The following is a 10055-nucleotide window of genomic DNA, read 5'->3' on the forward strand; positions in this document are numbered from 1 at the left end:
GTCTGTCTGTATTTAGATATTTTATTTCTGGACAAAATGAAATGTACATAAAAATAAAATGCTTAAAGTTGAGTTTCAATATGTGCTTGTGTAAGATGGTGATTTAAGTGGTTCTGACAAGAAGAATGTGCTGGAATACAGTAATGGTTTTGCATCTCATGTCTCTAAATTTGTACAGAACTATCTAAATTGCTATTAGTTGCTCAGTCAAAACAACTTACGAGTTTCAATCTCAAGCCTGGGAAGCAGTTGTGGCATATGGTGTCGCACAAATTTTTGGTTTACTGTTGTGTTAGTGATTCAAGAATACCAAAAATCAATGAGCAGAAGAGAGGACTGAGGTCTCCTAAATATTATAACTGTTCTTTTGTTTTTCCTGTGTTGAGTCTTTATTTAGCAGGGAGATGGAGAGGAAGATAATTTTTTTTTTGTGGCTGATTTTCTCTGATTCTACTGTAATCACTCAACAGAAAAAATTACAGTAGCTATGAAGGGCTTTGGTGTCCTATTTACCTATTACCAAATGGGATCAACTTATCTATATAGCATCGTTTATGGACAGTAAACTTTCTTTTAAAACATGATTACTGTATGTAATTCCAGCAAGATAAATAGAAGAAGAAATATGCAAGGTAAACCATTTTTAAAGTCATAAATGGGGGAATGAGATATGAAGAGTTTCAAAGTTAACCAAAGAAGCCAAATTAAAACACTAACCCATTCTCATTTTCCCTTCATGCTACATAGGGATAAGTATGTTTTCATATAGAAAATAATGGAAGCACTATAGGAACACAAGACCACAGAGTTCTAAATTGATAACTCAGCAACTGATTAGACTAAAGAGAGCATTCCATTGCAAATCAAAGACACATCATTCTGTTAAGTGTCCATCTCTCAAAATTCTCCAATATATCTAGACAACCATTTCTATTAATGTATTAATTAATTTGCTATGGAATTTAGAAGCTAATGTTGGAACAGACTCTCTCTGGCACAACAGGCAATAAATGCTTCATGAGTTCCAGCTGTGGGACATATTTGTTACAGATAAATCTTGTTATTCTGGGATTTATTTATCAAAATGATCACTTAGAAGTTAGTTGTGCTTAGCAAAAAGAATAAAGGAGGAGAGGAAAATCATTTAAAAATTTTTTTAGGATCATTTCATTGGTGGACTATAATTTGCATTATGTGGTCTAATCTGACCTTTTTTATTTTTTATTTTAATATTTTTAAATTTTATTTAAGATTTTATTTATCTGACAGAGCACAAGCAAGGGGAGCAGCAGGCAGAGAGAGGGCGAAGCAGGCTCCCATCTGTGCAAGGAGCCCAACATGGGGCATGATCTCAGGACTCTGGGATCAAGACCTGAGCTGAAGGCACACACTTAATCCACTGAGCCACCCAGGCGCCCCTAATCTGTCCTTTTTTAATTCAAAATTCAAGATGAACTAAAAATATACTTCAGTCTCCACCCATCTGCCCTGCTTTCTAACCTCCCCATGAAATATTGCTTTTACATTTTTATAAACTTACAGACCATAGCTAACTAACATCCAATGAATTGAATTATTTTTCTGTAGTCTCTTTCTTTCTTTCTTTCTTACTTTCTTTCTTTCTTTCGTTCTTTCTTTCTAGATGTTATTTATTTATTTGACAGAGATACACGAAGAGAGGGGACACAGGCAGGGGGAGTGGGAGAGGGAGAAGCAGGCTTCCTGCTGAGACCTGATGCTTTGATGCAGGGCTCCAATCCCAGGACTCCAGGATCATGACCTGAGCTGCAGGCAGATGCTTAAAGACTGAGCTACCCAGACACCCCTGTAGTTTTTCTTTAAAAGAAAAAGAAAAGGGGTACCTGGGTGGCTCAGTGGGTTAAAGCCTCTGCCTTCGGCTCAGGTCATGATCTCAGGGTCCTGGAATGGAGCCCCGCATCGGGCTCTCTGCTCAGCAGGGAGCCTGCTTCCTCCTCTCTCTCTCTGCCTGCCTGTCTGCCTACTTGTGATCTGTCTGTCAGTCAAATAAATAAATAAATAAAATCTTTAAAAAAAAAAAGAAAAAGAAAATCCCAAGAATTTCAATTTTTTAAAATCCAAACTTTCCATACTATTTTTTCTGGTCCTGTACACACTTATCCCGAATTGCTACAACATCAACACCTCCGTTTGTAATATAGAAAAGTCATGATGATATAGGACTGTGTGTCCAATATACCTTTCCTATTCTAGACAAGGATCATGATGAATATGAAGGTTCTAAGGTTTAGATTAAAACTTCATTAGACCAAGTTTTTGCTTTAACAAACTGGTTAGTTAAGTATTAATTATGCTAGAAATCTATTTGTTATTTGGAGGAATTAAATTTTAAATTGCCCTAAGAAAATCATCTTACCTTCTCTAGAATCTTAAATACTATTTCACACCTTTGCTAAGATACAGAAAAAAAACTGCAAGAGGGAAGTAGAAAGCACTTGATGCAAACATGGGTTTGTCATTACCTATTGTTCTTTTCAGAAACATTTTAGAAAGATGAAAATTATTATTAAGAAATAATTATTGCAGCTTCTTGCCTCATGGAAGAAAAAATGATACAAGTTACTGGTCTATCTACTTATGATAAAAACAATGCATTGTCATGGCATGGTTTCAGTTGGGCATTTTTGAGTCCCTGGCTCTTGTTAGAATTTCTCTGCATGAGTAGAAGGGGTATAACTGTTAATAGAATAGTTCTAAAGTTCTGGAAGTAATTATTCTGCAAGTAATTGAGATACTTGTTAAGTTTAAAACTGTGGACTGGGAATCTTCATGTTCCTACATTTCAGCAATAAACTGTAAGCCATATTTTTGCACAGACTAGATTAAAAAAAAAATCATGAGAAGCCTGAGAAAGTGTTCTGTCTTTTCCCTCTTCCCCACTGTTTTACATGTAAGAAGCAGCTTAACCAATACAAACAGCTCTTTGGCAAAGCATTTTTCATTTCCATCATCAACTTTGAATGAGAAGTTTTAGCCTGAAGCAAATTCAAACGGATGGTTTATAAGCCTTTGAAAAACTTGGTTGCTGTACCAGTTTCAGATATTTACTGATTTTTATTCTATTATCAATCTATTTACCTATTTATATTTATTTATCTTTACATTTTATTAAAAATTTAAATTAGTAGATGCATTAAAAATACAAAATTTAAAAACATTAATGTACATAAAGATGATTACTATTTACCTAGTTTATAGGGGACAAAAATTTGAGTATCTTAAAGTCAGAATTGAATCTTGAAAAGCTGGTTGCTACAGCAGGCTTTTCTCAGGAGTCCCATGTCTACCAAAAACGGATTTCAGGGATTGGGAACACAAAGAAAACAATCCTTAGTTTTAAATTGTTGTGTATCATTGTGTTTTATATCCAATACTATCAGAAACATTTTAAAGTAACAAATTTGCAACTACTTTTTACTAGGGTGGCAAAGAAGAGAATTCTCATGAGAGAATTTTAGTTTCAGTTTGTTCATGTGAGCTAAGTCTAGTGACTAAGCCTAAAATTAGGAGACTACCAGTGTCAAGCAGCTGGCCAAGTGCCCCAAGTTTGATCAAAAGCACTTTAATATTTATGGTTCTGCATTTGCAGGAACATGCCTTTTATGACTGAAGGATTGGAGGATGACTCTAAAGGTCCCAGAAGTGATGGATTCAGGAGGCTTAGAGATCTCCTGTAGGTGGCTGAGTGGCTGTTGCCATTGGCAGTGCCTTTTGAATTGCCAGGTGTTGATTCCCCCCAATTTGAACTAATGAGTTAGACATACAGCTAAAGCACTGCTCACACCATCCTCACCTGGCAGCAGCTGGCTCCCTCTTTCCTAATTCTATGTCAGGGCTCCAAAGAGACAACTAGAATTTTCCTGATCTCTGATGGTCAAATTCCTTTCCTCAAACACAGAAGTAAACTTGGCCATCGAGATTGTGACTATTTAAAAAGTTAAGCAAGAAAGTTTTTGGGATGTGTGATTGCCAAACAAGTAATTTTTCTCAAATAAAATATCTGCCATTGTTTCTGTTACTGCCAAAATTCACTTTGTGAATTTTCTGAAACCCAATTTTTTTTTTTTTTTTTTTAAAGGTTTTATTCATTTATTTGACACAGAGAGAGATCACAAGCAGGCAGAGAGGCAGGCAGAGAGAGAGGAGGAAGCAGGCTCCCTGCAGAGCAGAGGGGCCAACGCGGGGCTCGATCCCAGGACCTTGAGATCATGACCTGAGCTGAAGGCAGAGGCTTTAACCCACTGAGCCACCCAGGTGCCCCCTGAAACCCAATTTTAAAATTAATTTCTTTTTTGCAATTTATGAAAGTTTTCAGTAGAAAGCATGGCCAAGTGACATCACCCAATCAGGTTGAAAATATTTCATGGGCTTTTTAAAAAAAAGTTGAAGTATAATTTGTACATAAGCTTATATTAGTTTCAGGCATACAACATAATGATTTTATATTTGAATCTATTGCAAGATGATCACTACAATTAACATCCATCACCATACATAGTTACAAAAATTTTTTTCTTGTGATAAAAACTTTGAAGATTTACTCTTAGCAGCTTTAAAATATGTGATACAGTATTATTATTATTTTTTAAAGATTTTATTTATTTGATAGAGTGTGTGAGAAAGAGAAAGAGAGAGCACGAGCAGGGGGAGGAGCAAAGGGAGAGGGAGAAGCTGACTCCCTGCTGCAGGGACCCTGATGTGAGGCTTGATCCTGGGACTCCAGAATCATGACCTGAGCTGAAAGCAAACACTTAACCAACTGAGCCACCCAGGTGCCCCTGTGATACACTATTATTATCCTTAATCACCGTGCTGTACATTATATCCCCATGACATATTAATTTTATAAGTGGAATTTTTTACTTTTTTCACCCTTTCATCCATTTTGTCTACCATCCCTTGGCCCTTTCTGGCAATCATCAATCTCTTCTCTGTATCTACGAGCTTGGTTTTTTTTGTTGTTGTTGTTTCTATTTTTTTTTTTGTTTCTATTTTTTTAATTCCATTGTAAGGGAATGATTTAGCTAGGATAATGCTCTCCAGGTCCACTCATGTTATAAATGGCAAGATTTCTTTCTTTTTTAAGGCTGCATAGCATTCCTTTGCATATGAGTATGTGTGTGTGTCTGTGTGTGTGTGCGTGCGCGCGCGTGCGCATCTACACAAAAAAACACACCCCACAATTTCTTTATGCATTCATCCATTAATGGATGTTGTTGTTGTTTCTGTATCTTGGCTATTATGAATAAATAATGCTGCAATGAGCATGGGGATCATATATCTTTTTGACTTTGTCTTCATTTTCTTTGGATAGATATTTAGAAGTGGAATTACTGGATCATATGGTAGTTCTGTTTTTTATTTTTTGAGGAACTTCCATACTGTTTTCCATAGTAACTGCACTAATTTATGTTCCACCAAAAGTGTATGAGGGTTCCCTTTTTTCTGCATCCTTGCAAACACTTATTTTTTGTCTTTTTGATGATAGCCACTCTGACAGGTATGATGTAGTATCTCATTATCGTGTTGCTTTGTATTTCCCTTATGATTAGTGATGTTGAGCATCTTTTCATGTGGAAAATCATGGCCATCTGCATGTCTTCTTTGGAAAATTTTCTGTTCAGATCTTCTTCCCATTTTTTTTTTTTTTTGAAGATTTTATTTATTTATTTGACACAGAGAGAGAGAAATCACAAGTAGGCAGAGAGGCAGGCAGAGAGAGGGGGAAGCAGGCTCCCTGCTGAGCAGATACCAGGACCCTGATATCATGACCTGACCTGAAGGCAGAGGCTTAACCCACTGAGCCACCCAGGTGCTCCTTCTTCCCATTTTTTAATTGGATTTTTTGTTTATCTGCTATTGAGTTGTATGAGTTCTTTGTATATTTTGGATATTAACCCATTATCAGATATATGATTTGCAAACATTTTATCCCATTTACTAAATTGCCTTTTCATTCTGTTGATGATTTCCTTTCCTGCACAGAAGCTTTTTAGTTTTGATGTAGTTCCACATGTTTATTTTTGCTTTTGTTGTCTTTGTTTTTTGTGTCAGATCCAAAAAGATCATCACAAGACTAATGTCAAAGAAATTTACCACCTGTATTTTCTCCTAAGAGTTTTATGGTTTTAGGTTCTTACATTCAAGTCTTCAACCCATTTTCAGTTAAGTTTTGTGTATGTTGAAAAGTAGTGGTCCAGTTTCATTCCTTTGCATGTAACTGTCTAGTTTCCCCAGCACCATTTATTGAAGAGACTGTATGTTCCCCATTGTATATTCTTGCCTCCTTTGTTGTAAATTAATTGACCTTATGTGTGTGGGTTTATTTCTGGGCTCTCTATTCTCTTCTATTATATATGTGTCTGTCTTTTTGCTAATACTATTTTGATCATTATAGCGTTGAAATATAGTTTGAAATCAAACTATATTTGAGTGTGATGCCTCCAGCTTTGTTCTTCCTCAAGATTGCTTTGGCTACTCAATGTATTTTGTGGTTCCACACAAATTTTAGTATTATTTTTCTAGTTCTGTGAAAAATGCTGTTTGTATTTTGATAGATATCATGTTGAATTTGTAGATTTCTTAGGGTAGTATGAAATTTTAATAATATTAATTCTTCCAATCCATGAAAACAGAATATCTTTTAATTTTTTGAGTCTTCTTCAGTTTTTTTCATCCAATGTCTTATAGTTTGCAGTATACAGAATATTCATCTCCTTGGTTAAATTTATTCCCAAGTATTTTTAAAATATAATTGTACATAGCAGATTTTAATTTCTCTTTCTGATATTTTGTTCTTAGTGTATAGAAATGCAATATATATATATTTGTATATTGATTTTGTATCCTTCCACTTTACTGAATTTGTTTACTAGCTCTAATGGTTTTTTGGTGAAGTCTTTAGGGTTTTCTACATATAATATTGTCATCTGCAAATAGTGACAGTTTTACTTCTTCCCTTCCAAGTTGGATGCCTTTTATTTCTTTTTCTTGCCTAGGACCTCCAGTGTTGAATAAAATTGAGGTAAATGTTCATCCTTATCTTGTTCCTGAGCTTAGAGGAAATATTGAGTATTAGCTGTTGGCCTGTCACATATAGCCTTTATTGTGTTGTAGTATGTTCCCTTTATACCCATTTGTTGAGAGTTTTTATCATAAATGAAAGTTGAATTTTATCAAATGCTTTTTCTGCATTTATTCAGAAGGTCATATAATTTTTAATCCTTCATTTTGTTAGTGTGGTATATCATTTTGACTGATTTACAGATGTTGAAACATTCTCCCATCCCTGGAATTAAATCCCACTTGATCATAGTGTGTGATCTTTTTAATATATTGTTGAATTCAGTTTGCTAATATTTGGTTGAGGATTTTACACCTATGTTCATCAAGGATACCAGCCTGTAATTTTCTTTTATCCTTGCATGGTTTTGGCATCAGGGGAATGCTAGCCTCATAAAATGAGTTTGGAAGTATTTCTTCTCTTCTAGTTTTTGAAAGAGTTGCTGAAGGATTGGTATTAATTCTTCTTTAAATGTTTGGTAGAATTCACCAGTGAAGCCATCTAGTCCTGGACTTTTGTTTTTGGAATTTTTTGATTACTGATTCAATCCCCTACTAGTAGTAATCAGCCTGATAGATTTTCTATTTCTCCATGAGTCAGTCTTTAAATATGGAAAACAAAGAATTAAAGAACCAGCAGTGTTGTAAATGAAGTCATAAAAATTATAATCACCTCCATCAAATTAATTCTTACTTGGCTTCATCTTGGGTTAGCAGCTTTATGAATCAATCAGTTTCCTGTTGGAGTTTTAGAAATTCTAACCCAGTTTCAGTGTTATGATCTTAAAGTTATCAGAATCCTGTGCTTATCAGAGTCTTTCCTAGAATCTCCTTGAAGATATAATACTTTGCAGGAACACTTTTGCAAAAAGATCAGAGTAAAACAATATATAAATGAGAAAAGACTTAAAAATGGCCATGGTGGAAGATCTGGTGTGAGCTTATTATAATGTGATTGATGAGAAAATTTGGGTATTTCTGTGACATACATTGTAAAATGATAAATAAAATTATAACTGATAACATTATACCAGAATGCATCAGGATTTTAGGAATTTTATTTAATTTCTGAATTAGTTATTTTAACTACCAAAATCTCCCATATAAATATGATCTAAGAAAGTTAAGTATTACTTTTTATTTAACATTTCCCATGAAATTTAACAAATAAGCGTAAAGAAATTAACATTTCTCTTTTTATAAGGACATAGAGCAACTCTTTTGGAGATCTTCTAGGAACCCTCTTGAAAATCCCAAGTTCACTCAAGGGCAAAAGGACTACATTTAGAATAGATTGGGGATTGGGGCACCTGGGTGGCTCAGTGTGTTGAAGCCTCTGCCTTCGGCTCAGGTCATGGTCCTAGGGTCCTGGGATCGAGCCCCACATCGGGCTCTCTGCTCGGTGGGGAGACTGCTTCCTGCTTTCTCTCTGCCTATCGCCTCTGCCTACTTGTAATCTCTGTCTGTCAAATAAATAAAAATCTTAAAAAAAAAAAAAAGAATAGATTGGGGAAGTTTACTAAAAATATCAAAAGATTAAAAACATAAGTTCAAATAGGATCACAGGTCACTGTGAAACAGTACTTAGTTATCCATTCAAACAAAGCGTCAAAAGATCCTAAGGCAAATACAGAAAATTACATTGTTGTTAAAAAAAAAAAAAAAAGAAAGAAAAATCTTTTAGCTCTTTTAATAGAGAAGACTCACTTTTTGTTTGTTTAAGTAGTCAAAAACCCGATAAAGATAACACTGAACACAGGAAGTATTTTTTTTTAAAGATTTTATTTATTTGACAGAGAGAGATCACAAGTAGGCAGAGAGGCAAGCAGAGAGAGAGAGAGAGAGAGAGTGAAGGAAGCAGGCTCCCTGCCTAGCAGAGAGCCGGATGTAGAATCTCCTTGAAGATATAATACTTTGCAGGAACACTTTTGCAAAAAGATCAGAGTAAAACAATATATAAATGAGAAAAGACTTAAAAATGGCCATGGTGGAAGATCTGGTGTGAGCTTATTATAATGTGATTGATGAGAAAATTTGGGTATTTCTGTGACATACATTGTAAAATGATAAATAAAATTATAACTGATAACATTATACCAGAATGCATCAGGATTTTAGGAATTTTATTTAATTTCTGAATTAGTTATTTTAACTACCAAAATCTCCCATATAAATATGATCTAAGAAAGTTAAGTATTACTTTTTATTTAACATTTCCCATGAAATTTAACAAATAAGCGTAAAGAAATTAACATTTCTCTTTTTATAAGGACATAGAGCAACTCTTTTGGAGATCTTCTAGGAACCCTCTTGAAAATCCCAAGTTCACTCAAGGGCAAAAGGACTACATTTAGAATAGATTGGGGATTGGGGCACCTGGGTGGCTCAGTGTGTTGAAGCCTCTGCCTTCGGCTCAGGTCATGGTCCTAGGGTCCTGGGATCGAGCCCCACATCGGGCTCTCTGCTCGGTGGGGAGACTGCTTCCTGCTTTCTCTCTGCCTATCGCCTCTGCCTACTTGTAATCTCTGTCTGTCAAATAAATAAAAATCTTAAAAAAAAAAAAAGAATAGATTGGGGAAGTTTACTAAAAATATCAAAAGATTAAAAACATAAGTTCAAATAGGATCACAGGTCACTGTGAAACAGTACTTAGTTATCCATTCAAACAAAGCGTCAAAAGATCCTAAGGCAAATACAGAAAATTACATTGTTGTTAAAAAAAAAAAAAAAAGAAAGAAAAATCTTTTAGCTCTTTTAATAGAGAAGACTCACTTTTTGTTTGTTTAAGTAGTCAAAAACCCGATAAAGATAACACTGAACACAGGAAGTATTTTTTTTTTTAAAGATTTTATTTATTTGACAGAGAGAGATCACAAGTAGGCAGAGAGGCAAGCAGAGAGAGAGAGAGAGAGAGTGAAGGAAGCAGGCTCCCTGCCTAGCAGAGAGCCGGATGT

Source organism: Enhydra lutris, unplaced genomic scaffold (assembly GCF_002288905.1).
Source record: "Enhydra lutris kenyoni isolate GAN:26980312 unplaced genomic scaffold, ASM228890v2 scaffoldscaffold16, whole genome shotgun sequence".
Classification (NCBI taxonomy): domain Eukaryota; kingdom Metazoa; phylum Chordata; class Mammalia; order Carnivora; family Mustelidae; genus Enhydra; species Enhydra lutris.